A 12,950-nucleotide genomic window follows, 5' to 3' on the forward strand; every position below is an offset into this window, starting at 1 on the left:
GAGGCCTCGCTTGGGCCAGATGGGGCAGCAGCAGATACTCACAGATGTCCCTGAATCCCTGGGACTAAGTGGACATTGAGTCAACAAGAAGGGTCCCCAGGCCTTGAGGGAGCAGAGAGAGGAAGGAAGGACCCGTGGCCATCAAGTACAGACATCAGTGGGGTAGCCCCACAATCTAGTAAGCAAACCCCACAGACCCCACTCAGCTCAGACCCAAAGCCCAAAGGCCAGCAGGAGGGCATAGAACCACTGTCCCAAGCATCACCTTTGACCCCTGCTTCCTCCATATTGGACACTACCCTGGGAAGGAGCTCAGGAGAGATGGAAACTGGGAAGATGAAATCATACTAAAGAAAGTGAAAAATGATTGTGAAGGGCTGAGTGTAAACTCCAAGGACTGTGTGTGTGTGTGTGTGTTCACCAGGGGCAACTTATGAGGAAGAGTGACATCAATGATAGAAGACATACTTCTTTTTTATTTTATTTTTATTTATTTATTTTTTGAGATGGAGTCTTGCTCTGTCGCCCAGGCTGGAGTGCAGTGGCACAAACTCTGCTCACTGCAAGCTCCGTTCCTGAGTTCACGCCATTCTCCTGCCTCAGCCTCCTGAGTAGCTGGGACTCCAGGCGCCCGGCACCTTGCCCGGCTACATTTCTGGATTTTTAGTAGAGACGGGGTTTCACTGTGTTAGGCAGGATGATCTCGATCTCTTGACCTTGTGATCCACCCGCCTCAGCCTCCCAAAGTGCTGGGATTACAGGCTTGAGCCACCGCGCCCGGTCCATAGAAGACGTATTTCTTCCGTTGAACTGAGTACACCATGAGCTGTTGCACAAACACACACAAACCCACACCGACACATACAAGGATGGAATTCTCACTGGCAAGCAGTGCTATTTAACTCCTCAGGTATTAGCTACCCAAGGAAAGAAATACGATTCATTGGATTTTTGATGATGCTTCAGTGAAATAAACCAGAGTCTGTTCCATCGAAAATGCCAGGTAAATGTTGACTATTTTTATTTTTCTGTTTTATCATGCATATATAATAGGCTTTCCCCCCCTCAACAGGATCAATATTTTGCAGGCTTTTTTATAAACTGCTTGTTCTCTTAAAAATTCACCAGAAGCATCCCTCCCTCTGTTGCACATCCGCAATGAGCCCTCATAGTTTGTAGCACATCCCACACTGCACACCCTCCTGAAAAATGCTTGGTTTGTGTGATAGTATGCCCTGTCCCTTTCTCTCCCCACCAGCCTTTCCCATGTGGAGAAACATCATTTAAAAATGTTTCACATTTGATAGGGAGTCAGTGGCACTATGTATGGGCTGTGTTTCAGTTTCTTTGCATGTGGAGAATTTTTTTTTTTGAGATGGCGTCTTGCTCTGTCACCCAGGCTGGAGTGCAGTGATGTGATCTCGGCTCATTGCAACCTCCACCTCCCAGGTTCAAGCGATTCTCCTGCCTCAGTCTCCTGAGTAGAGTAGCTGGGATTACAGGCATGTGCTACCACGCCTGGCAAATTTTTGTATTTTTAGTAGAGACGGGGTTTCACCATGTTGGCCAGGCTGGTCTCAAACTCCTGACCTCAAGTGATCTACCCCACCTTAGCCTCCCAAAGTGCTGGGATTACAGGCATGTGCTACCACGCCCGGCAAATTTTTGTATTTTTAGTAGAGACGGGGTTTCACCATGTTGGCCAGGCTGGTCTCAAACTCCTGACCTCAAGTGATCTACCCCACCTTAGCCTCCCAAAGTGCTGGGATTACAGGCATGAGCCACTGTGCCCAGCCAAAATGTGGAGAATTTTAATAGGTATTTTGTTGCCGACCTTTTTCTTCCTGTTTCCTTGGGGATTCGGGTGGTTACTTTCACACAGAAAGAAAACAGCTTTTTCTGAGGACAGTGGTTCCCACCATGGAACTGAGATGCCCTGAGCGCGTGAGAGATGCCCAGAGTGACAATCACAGCACCGTGATCTGCAGACCACTTCTCGGCTTCTGTCTAGAGCAGAGGCCAGGGGTCCAGACTTCCCTTTCCCAGACTGTTGGACCAGCTGGGCAGGGTGTTGAAGAAAAAAAAGATCCAGTGTCACTTGTTAAGGCACAGTAAGGAGGACTTTGTTCAGGACTATTGCTGTAGGTCCAGGGACCATGGTGATGGAATCACACAGTGTGGGAAAGAGACAGGATTCAACTCTGAGTAGAACAGGAAAAGTGGGAATTTGTAACCGTGGAGCAGGGTGAGCGGGGTCCGTAAGTGGAAAATTGCTAAGAGAAGTCCTCAGGGGTTAAGAAGACGCTGGCTAAACCGACCCAGCAGGATTCTTGCTGAAGGCAGGCCAAGGCGGCCAGACATCAGCTGACGCTGATGGAGAATAAGGGTTCTTACCTGTGAACCATCTGATTAAGGGTGATCAGATATCTAGAGTTAAACTGACTCTGCAGGATTCTTTCTTAAGTAAGAATTGGAAAACAGTTGCAATTCTTACTAAAATTGGGTAACGCAGAGATAAACATGGAAGCCCAGAAGTCAGGGCTCATTCATAAAGGGAGCTCAGAGGAGCCTGAGTCGAGCATGGTCAAGGAGAGTGTCTATGTGAAGGGAGAACATAGAGCCTGGGCAGGTGTTGGGGAGGAGGGTTTAGACCAAGAATCACAAAGCTCATGGGCCTTGATTCATGGAGGGATCACTGACGCAAGAGCTTCATTTTCGTCTTCTTGAAGAGATGTGACTACTGGGACTGGGTCTCTCCTGGGCTTGAGAGTGAGGTTTGGGGAAACCCACAGGTCTGTGCCCTTGGAGAGGCTTAGGCCACCTGATCCCAGGAGGACACCACAGCCAACAGTGTGAACCTGCCCTCCATCTCTATCAGACCACACCTTGCTGACCCCAAGAACCAGAAGGGAGTGCCTTCCCCCAGGACCCCAGCTCTGTTGGGAGACCTCCTGTACCCATGGCCTCTGCCAGTCACTCTCACCTGTGACCCTAAAAAGTCTCAAGTCCTTCTCTGCTTGTTCCTAATTCTTGGTCCATCCTATCCTCTTGGGGATGGCTCTTTGCATGGAAGGTCATTGCCAGCCTCAGGAACCCCAGGACAGAGCAGAGTCCTCAGCTTCCTCTATCCTGTGAGCAGGTGACTTGGGATTTCAGATGAGGCTGGTGGTGACTGGAGATTTCGGAATCTGATGGATGCTTTTAACCCCCTGGAAGGACTGTGCCCTGAGAGACAGAAGATATGAGAAGCATGAGGATCCACTGGAATGTAAAGGTCTTTAGAGCTACAAGAGAAATTCTAAAAAGACAAGGAAATGCTGAAAGCCCTCAGTTCCTCAGTGGCTTGGGAGGGAGGCACAGGCTTCCTGACTATACAGAAGGAGGAGATGATGGGAAGACTCATTATGAATGGGGGTTAGGAGACCACCCTTCCTTATTTTTGTGCTAGCTATTGACAAGAGGGACTAATCAGGGTCCCAGATGAGAATTCGCCACCATCCAAGACCTAACTGGGTGTGTGTAGACTCTGAAGTCCAAAACGTTCTGCCGACCGACATCTGCACAAACCACTCTCTGCAAAGCCACCACTAGAGTAATGCAGGGTTTCAGAAAGAGTTGGTTTTCTCCAATCTAGCTGAGAATATCTTCTCCCAGTGAGAGAGGGACACACACACACACACACACACGCACACACACACACAGTATTGGCTCTGTTTTCTGCAAAGTGTGTGGCCTTTTCTTTTAAGGTGATGTAGATTACTTGGAACTAAATAGAGATGATGGTTGAAGAAGATTATGAGTGCACGAAATTCCACTGATTTATACACTTTTACATAGTTAATGGATAGTTTTATGTTTGTGTACTTTATTACAATAAAAAGTAATGATATAGTATTTGTAGAACAAGTAGCAAAGTCCCAATATGAGCACAATCTTATCATGCTCATAATTTATACACACACTACATTGAAATAAGACACTATTTTTGGACAGGCGCGGTGGCTCATGCCTGCAATCCCAGCACTTTGGGAGGCCGGGGAGGGAGGACCACAAGGTCAGGAGGTTGAGACCAGCCTGACCAACATGGTAAAACTCTGTCTGTACTAAAAATACAAAAGTTAGCCGGGCATGGTGGCTTCCACCTGTAATCCTATCTACTCAGGAAGCTGAGGCTGGAGAATCCCTCAAACCCGGGAGGTGGAGGTTGCAGTGAGCTGAGATGGCACCACTGCACTTCAGACTGGGTGACAGAGCGAGACTCAGTCTCAAAAAAAAAAAAAAAAAAAGACACTATTTTATTTATTTATTTATTATTACACTTTAAGTTCTAGGGCACATGTGCACAACAACTTACAGGTTTGTTACATATGTATACATGTGCCATGTTGGTGTGCTGCACCCATTAAGTCGTCATTTACATTAGGTATATCTCCTAATGCTATCCCTCCCCCCTCCTCCCACCCCATGACAGGACCCGCTGTGTGATGTTCCCCACCCTGTGTCCAAGTGCTCTCATTGTTCAATTCCCACCTATGAGTGAGAACATGCGGTGTTTGGTTTTCTGTCCTTGCTATAGTTTGCTCAGAATGATGGCTTCTAGCTTCATCCATGTCCCTATAAAGGACATGAACTCATCATTTTTTATGGCTGCATAGTATCCCATGGTGTGTATGTGCCACATTTTCTTAATCCAGTCTATCATTGATGGACATTTGGGTTGGTTCCAAGTCTTTGCTGTTGTGAATAGTACAGCAATAAACATAGGTGTGCATGAAAGGCACTATTTTCTATTACCAAGGCAAGACCAGAGTGATTCCATTTTTGCTTCCTCCCTGCCCACTCTGGTGTACAGCAGAAAAAAAAAAGGCCTTATCCAGATGTCAAGATTCCATGGTCCATATGAGCATCATTTACACCTTGAGCTTCTCCACTTCCTGCTAAGTTCTGACTCCTGTTCTGAATGTTCCCAATATATCTGGCCTTATGTCTAGACACCCTTCCTATTTCCCCTGTCTGGATGCAGTCCAAAGACAGTGGTTCTTGCGGTTGCTGTTTACAGTACTGACTGGGATGTTGGCGCCTTTCTGTAGTTTCAGCACCATGGCCAGCGTCCAGGAGGTAACACTGCTTTCTCCATTTTCGTCTCTTACTTGATAATTTGCATATGCTGAGTCCTCATCTTGGGACTCTGAAATAGAGTCTTCCTGGAAAAATCTAAAAAAATAATATTTTTTTCGGGTAATATTCAGGCATTAGGGTAAATTGGAAAACGAGGATGTCAGTTGTTAAGGCAATGTTTTTGGAAAAAAATAACCCTTACTTTCCACAGATTCTGCAAGCAAGTAGAATTTGGAAGCTCAAAATGCAAGCTCCCACAATCAGCAGGACAGCTAGAACAACCCAGGGTGTCAGAAAGAGCTGGTTCTCTCCAATCTAGTTGAGAATATCTCTTCCCGGACTTTCGAGATACCAGCTATTGGGTAATGGCTAAAAGACAACAGGCTTGAAGTCACACCAAACTGCCTTCAAAACCTGGATCTGCCCTTGCTATCTCCATGTGCTTGGTAGAGTCACATTACCTGTCTGAGACTCACTTCGCTTTTCCATAAAATGTCACTAATAATGCTGTCTGCTTTGTCAGGATGTTTGGAAGATGGATGATCAGGGATTATTATATTCTGCTTCTCCGTTTAGCTAGGAGGGAAGGCTCTGGTGCCAGGAAGGCTGGGATATGATCATTGCTTTGTCTCCGAAAACTATGAGATTTAGGAAAAGCTACCCACATGATTCGATTTTGTCATTTATAAAATGAGGACAATATTAGTACTTACCATATACAGAGTTTTGGTAGAGAACTACATAGTTAATACATGTGATGTGCAAAGTAAAATTTGAACATGTTGTTAGACTTACCCAATAATGTGGGCTATTGTTATTGCTACTATAATATTACTCTAAAAATGATAATAATATTATCATTATTATGTGGCTAGACAGAGCCTGATAAACTTTGCTCAGTAATAATACCTGTGTGTTGTTTTCTTTTTCTTTTGTTTTAGACGGAGTCTCGCTCCGTCGCCCAGGCTGGAGTGCAGTGGTGCGATCTCGGCTCACTGCAAGCTCTGCCTCCCGGGTTCACGCCATTCTCCTGCCTCAGCCTCCCGAGTAGCTGGGATTACAGGCACCCGCCACCACACCCGGCTAACTTTTTGTATTTTTTTTTTTTTTAGTAGAGATGGGGTTTCACCGTGTTGACCAGGATGGTCTCGATCTCCTGACCTCATGATCTGCCCGCCTCAGCCTCCCAAAGTGCTGAGATGACAGGCATGAGCCACCGTGCCCGGCCAATAATACCTGTTTTTATGAATCATTGTTAACATTTTCTTGAAGGTCCTTGGACATCTGACATATTCCCTGATTTACTTTCCAAAGTTCTGGGCTCCCCATCTTAGGCTTAGAGACTTATCAGCCTGGAGGGATGCCGGCATTTTTTTCTTTGTCTTTTTTTTGTTTGTTTGTTTCTCAAGTATTTACTCAGCAACACCTCCTGGGACGCTGGGCTCTGATGTGCCACATCCTGTACAGGAAGCAGGTGATGTGGAAATGAGTCAGACTCAGCCCCTGCCCCCGACGCACTCTGACAGAGAAAACCGCAATGCAGTGATAGGACTCTGCTACCAGAAGCGTAGGCGTTGCTGAAATGCAAAAGAGATACCAGTTTATCTTTCCCTAAGGAAAGAAGCAAGGCCGCTTGACCATGAAAACCTCTCAGATGATACCAGAAAGATAGATAATTGATCCAGAGAGGAAAAGAGGAGAAGGAAAGGGTAGAGAGCATCCTCAGATGAGAGAGTACTCAGTGTACTCGGGAGACATCAGTAGCTATGAGGAGCTGCAGGCTCAAAGAAGGGGAAAGATTTAGGAGGAGAATTATTATCATTTGCTGGGGTGAGGGGTTGAGCCTAACAGGTTAAATTAAAATTTTCATTGTTGACCGTGGAACGGCTGAACACTGGGGCAATCGGAGAGACCTCCAGGAGCGTTCCGGGAAAGAAAGCAATTAAAGGTGGATAATTTTATTTTTACTTTTTTGAGGTGACGTCTCGCGCTGTCACCCAGGCTGGAGTGTCGTGGTGCGATCTCGGCTCATTGCAACCTCCACCTCCCAGGTTCAAGCGATTCTCCTGCCTCAGCCTCCCGAGTGGCTGGGATTATAGGCACAGGCCAACACACCCGACTAATTTTTGTATTTTTAGTAGAGACGGAATTTTGCCATGTTGCCCAGGATGGTCTCGATCTCCTGACCTCGTGATCCACCCACCTTGGTCTCCCAAAATGCTGGGATTACAAGCGTGAGCCACCGCGCCCAGCTGGTCATTCAGTATATTTAAGTACTTTGATATGTTTAAGGAAGTGCACACATTTGAGTCTACACCTTTCAAGGTATCAGGAGAAACTTAATTTCCCTGCCTTCCCTGCAGAAAAGATAAAGATATGTGACTGGAACTTTACCAACTAGGATGCACCTATGTGAAAAATAAATTTGAAAGTGAATGACATAGGTAACTAAACACCATGCAGAATTTCTTATGATGAAGTTTCAATACATACGTAAAGGTTTCAAATGCATAAAGTTTTCAGACTCTGCCACTGCAGACTTTCAATATTCAGGGCTGAGCCTCAGGGGTGCAAATTTTGCTCTCTCAGATGCTATTCAGTATTAGTGGAGAAAATATCAGCCTCTTAGTCTAGTGACCACAGTATTGACATCTCCCAGAATACAGTTCTGTGTTGTCATCTAATTGCTGGTCCTCCAAGTACAGCCTCCTCAATGCCTGCATCTCTGGTTCTCCAAAAATGCAAAGAGTTCCTCAAAAATACTTCTAAAAGTTTATTTTCCAACCTCCTACAACAGAACCTGAATTCCATGTGTCAGGGCGGGTCAGCTCCTCTCTGCTTCATCAGATGGAAATGGCTTGATGGTCCAATCAGCTACATGAGAGGGACGTGTTCCTTCCCGATGCCCCCACAAGGCAGCCTCACCTGGTTCTTCCTGAAGTATGGGACCCATGAGGCCACAGGCTCTGGGGGATTTGCAGACCAGATCCCGAGTCTCATCTTACCTCCCCACTCTCACACCTTCCTGCCTCCACTGCATGGAGGATTTCTGGAAAGGAATCTGAGCTGGAGGTCGTAGAGGTGCCTTTCTCCCTCAGTTTCTCCAGGTGTCCCTGCAAGTCCCCTCCTAGAACAGTCACTGTCAGTTCAGACTCACTGTGCCTGTCACCCCCAGCACCCAAACTTTCCAGGTGTTTTCAGTGGGTTGAAGCAGGAAGTCTGGGAGGACGCACCTGCCCACATCCAGGGAATGACCCTTATCTAAGAACTTGAGGCTGGAGAAGGCAGGAGAGGAGCCAGCCCAATTTCAGCAGTAGTTTTGACTCTGCATTTTTCTTTCTTTCCTTCTTTCTTTCTTTCTTTCTTTCTTTCTTTCTTTCTTTCTTTCTTTCTTTCTTTCTTTCCTTCCTTCCTTCCTTCCTTCCTTCCTTCCTTCCTTCCTTCCTTCCTTCCTTCCTTTTTGAGACAGGAGTTTCACTCTCGTCACCCAGGCTGGAGTGCAATGGCACGATCTCGGCTCACTGCCACCTCCACCTCCTAGGTTCAACCAATTCTCCTGCCTCCGCCTCCTGAGTAGCTGGGATTACAGGCATGCAGCACCATGCCAGGCTAAGTTTTCTATTTTTAATAAAGACAGGGTTTTTACTACAGGGTTTTAGACGTTTACTCCACGTTGATCAGGCTGGTCTTGAACTCCTGACATCAGGTGATCCACCCACCCCGGCTTCCCAAAGTACTGGGATTACAGGCGTGAGTCACCGCGCCCGGCCTTGACTCTGCATTTCATGCAGGCCGTGTGATCTGGGAACCACAACGTAAGAACTCTGTTAATGGAGACACACAACAAATATTCCGATGATGGCTAATCCAGTTTTTCCTGTGTCAGATTATAGGGAAGTGGAGGAATTCAGGAAAGAATTAGTCCGGGGGCGTGCAACTTCCACTTTCCCAGCTTCTGTGAATGCAAATCGTCTTCATCCCCCCATCAGCCAGGCAGTGCAATGTATTGAGGATTTACCATGTGCCGGGCAGAGCTCCAGGCTCTAAATATCCATTGATGTGATGTGGTTAATTTTACATCAACTTGACGGATTCACGTGCCAGATATCTGGTTAAACTGTGCTGTGCCTGAGTGTTCCTGGAGGAGATTTGTATCACTGGACTGAGTGATGTAGTTTGCCTTCCACGGTGTGGATGAGGCTCATCCAAGCCATAGAAAAACTGAACAGGACTGAAAAGCTGAAGAAGTCTGAGTGAGCTCTGTCTCACCAGTTCAGCTGGGATGTTGGTCTTTTCTAGCCTGTCTCAAGCTCGGACTGGAACTTCTACCTCACTATTCTTTGGCCTCCAGTTTGCCAAATGCAGACTTTCAGAATTATCAGTCTTGATAACCTCAGGAACCAATTCATCATAAAATTGTATATGTGTCTCACTAACTTACGGAAAAATAAAATTAAAAATAAGAAGGCTGGGTGCAGTGGCTCACACCTGTAATCCCAGCACTTTGGGAGTCCAAGGTAGGCAGATTGCAAGGTCAGGAGTTCAAGACCATCCTGGCCAACAGGGTGAAACCCCATCTCTACTAAAGATACAAAAAGTTAGCCGGGCGTGGTGGCACACACCTGCAATCCCAGTTATTCGCAAGGCTGAGACAGGAGAATCGCTTGAACCTGGGAGGCGGAGGTTGCAGTGAGCTGAGATCGCACCACTGCACTCCAGTCCGGGTGACAGAGCGAGACTCTGTCTCAACAACAGCAATAAAAAAAAGAAAGAGAGAAAAAGAAAAAAAACCAGTTGTTTATTCATTCAACTGTTGATAGGCATCTGGTTGTTTTTAGTTTCGTGCTATTATGAATAAAACTGCTATGAACATTTTGAACATAAAAACAATTGTCCATCAGCTGGAACATTGATTTTCTCCAGCCTTCAGCTTTGGACTGACTTGAACTTACACCTGCGACTCTCCCTGGTCTCCAGTTTGCCAGCTGCAGATCTAGAGACTACTCAGCCTTCAAAACTGTCTGAGCCAATTTCTTAAATGATCTCTCTCTGTGTGTGTGTGTGTGTGTGTGTGTGTGTGTGTATTCCAGAAATTCTCTTTCTCTGAAGAACCTAGAATAACATTCAAGCATATTTCCCTCGCCGAACTCAGGGTGATGAAGATACACAACAAATACTCTGATGCTGGCTAATTCAGCTGCCGTTGTGTTAGATTATAAGGAAGGCGGAAGAGAGGAAACGATGAGGTTCCATAGTAGGTGAGCAGGTGAACTTCGAGCGACCTGAGACACAGTGTAGGGACTTTCTGGAGCTGGAGGGACCAAGGCCTGAATCGTGGGCACTGCCAGAGAGGGGAAGGGTGGGCATCCTTGACCAGGCAGAGCGTGGTCTGTTCTCAGAACTGAGAGTGATTCAGAGAATCTGAGGACCTGCTCACTCAGGGTCTTGGGTAAATTGCACATAGTATTGGATTTTAATTACAAGGCTTTGGGTAAATTTTAAGCAAAGAAATGTATAAATATGTTGCTATTTTTTGTTTGTCTGTTTGTCTTTAGAGACAGAGTCTCACTCTGTTGCCCAGGCTGGAGTGCAATGGTGTGATCTTGGCTCACTGCAGCCTCCGCCTTCTGGGTTCAAGAGATTCTCCTGCCTCAGCATCCCAAGTAGCTGGGATTACAGGCGCCTGCCACCTCGCCCAGCTAAATTGCTGTTTTAAGAGACTCACGACTGTCCCGGGCCCAGCGGCTCGTGCTTGTCATCCCAGCACTTTGGGAGGTTGAGGCAGGTGGATTGCTTGAGGTCAGGAGTTCAGTACCAGCCTGGCCAACATGGTGAAGACCGGTCTACCAAAAATACAAAATTAGCTGGTCATGGTGGTTCTCACCTGTTGTCCCAGCTAATCAGGACGCTGAGGCAGGAGAATTGCTCAAATCTGGGAGGCAGAGGCTGCTGTGAGCCGAGATCGCACCATCACACTCCAGCCTGGGCAACAAGAACAAAACCCCATCCCAAAAAACAAAACAAAACAAAACAAAAAAACTCCCACAAATGTATAGGGAATAAATGGTAGGAGGACTGTATTGCTAATAAGCAGTAAACAGTAATAAAACTTCAGCAGAAATCTGTCCCATACATGACATGCTCATCAGTACTATAGAGTTTTATGTAGATTGATCGTGAAACTCTTACGAGATGTCTATGTCATAAATGCATTCACAGTACAGTGGGATGAGACAGGAAGATTTCTTTGCCTTTGTCGTAGTTAGGAGGTGGAAACATGTTTTCTAGGCTCAAATTGTCTTAAGGAGCTGACAGTGAGAAGACACAATTTTTTTTTTTTTTTAGACGGAGTCTCGCTCTGTGGCCCAGGTTGGAGTTCAGTGGCGTGATCTCGGCTCACTGCATCCTCTGTCTCCCAGGTTCAAGTGATTCTCCTGCTTCAGCCTCCCAAATAGCTGGGACTTCAGGTGCACATCACCACACCCAGCTAATTTTTGTATTTTTTTTTTTAGTAGAGACAGGGTTTCACCATATTGGCCAGGCTGGTCTCGAACTCCTGACCTGGTGATCCACCTTGGCCTCCCAAAGTGCGGGGATTACAGGCGCGAGCCACTGTGCCTGGCCTACAAATGTGTTACTATCTCAGGGTGTGTGTGTGTCTGGGGAGGAGCAGGTGGTTTTCCGTGCTGAGTTTGCTCTGAAGGCAAGAGCTGTGTTTTCTGGGGCTGGAGAGTTTAGCTCAGTCGTGGTCATCAGTAATATGAACGTCAAACAGGGAGGCTTGTGTCTTATTTGGAGGAAGATGCAGACCTGTGGAAGGATTTTGATCAGGGCCGGAGACAGGTAAGCTTGGGGCTGTGAGAATAACAGACGTCAGTCTGGAGTAGTGGGCTGGGAGGAGGCTGATGTGACACAGACAAGACGTCTTCGGTCTTCAGCTAAGCTTTGACTGTGGGGATGGGCCGGGGGACGTGGGTGAGGAGGGACTGGGGGAAAGAGCTGTTTGGATTTGTTCACTGTGTGTGGAGCAGAAGAGCGTGAGGAACTGAGGGCTGCTCCAGCCTCTGCCTTGGTTCAGTGGAGGAGCCCATGGGGTCATCACGGGATGGATGACCCCAGGAGAAGAAGCAGGCAGGGGAGATGTTTCTAAGATGGACAACTGGCCTCAGAGAAAGCAGAGCCTCCCTCTGGGCCTGAGTGTGTGGTTTTGTTCCTCCCAAACACTTCCTCCGTCTGACTTCCTTAGTTCTAGAATTAGCAGCACCTTCTCTTCGTTCTTCTCCTTGAACACCTCTGATTCATTTCTACCTCCTCACTACCTCTCCTCCCACTGCCTGGAACTCTGCATCTGATGCTGTGGATTCTGCCTCCACGCTTTTAGCGAGAGCAAACACTGGAGGAAATTCCCAGGTTTCAGCGTAAGACACGGAGGCCATATCACGGCAGTCGAGCTTCAGCAGGTAACATCCCTCACCATTCTCCTCATTGTAGAAAGATGATGATGATCTCTCCTTTCAAGCCTTTTTTTTTTTGGAGACAGAGTCTCACTCTGTGGCCAGGCTGGAGTGCAGTGGCGCGATCTCGACTCACTGCGTCCTCCACCTCCCGGATTCAAGAGATTCTCCTGCCTCAGCCTCCCAAGTAGCTGGGACTACAGGCACGCACCACCACACCTGGCTAATTTTTTTGTTTTTTTTTTTTTTATTTTTAATAGAGATGAGGTTTCACCATCCTGACCAGGATGGTCTCAATCTCTTGACCTCGTGATCCACCTGCCCTGGTCTCCCAAAGTGCTGGGATTACAGGCATGAGCCACTGCCCCGGCCTCCTTT

At 46.9% G+C, this 12,950-nt stretch overlaps 1 protein-coding gene across 1 annotated transcript in view; it reads left to right on the top strand.

Moving 5' to 3' along the window:
* Positions 1–11,899: 11,899 nt before the first annotated feature.
* LOC108521201 (putative killer cell immunoglobulin-like receptor-like protein KIR3DX1) overlaps positions 11,900–12,950 on the top strand; it is a 15,354-nt gene continuing 14,303 nt past the window's right edge. Inside the window, exon 1 of the mRNA XM_017860888.1 lies at positions 11,900–11,961. The gene's annotated coding sequence lies outside the window, so the exon portion shown is untranslated. The remainder of the gene's footprint in view (positions 11,962–12,950) is intronic.

This window comes from Rhinopithecus bieti, unplaced genomic scaffold, assembly GCF_001698545.2.
Source record: "Rhinopithecus bieti isolate Rb0 unplaced genomic scaffold, ASM169854v2 scaffold_56979, whole genome shotgun sequence".
Lineage (NCBI taxonomy): Eukaryota > Metazoa > Chordata > Mammalia > Primates > Cercopithecidae > Rhinopithecus > Rhinopithecus bieti.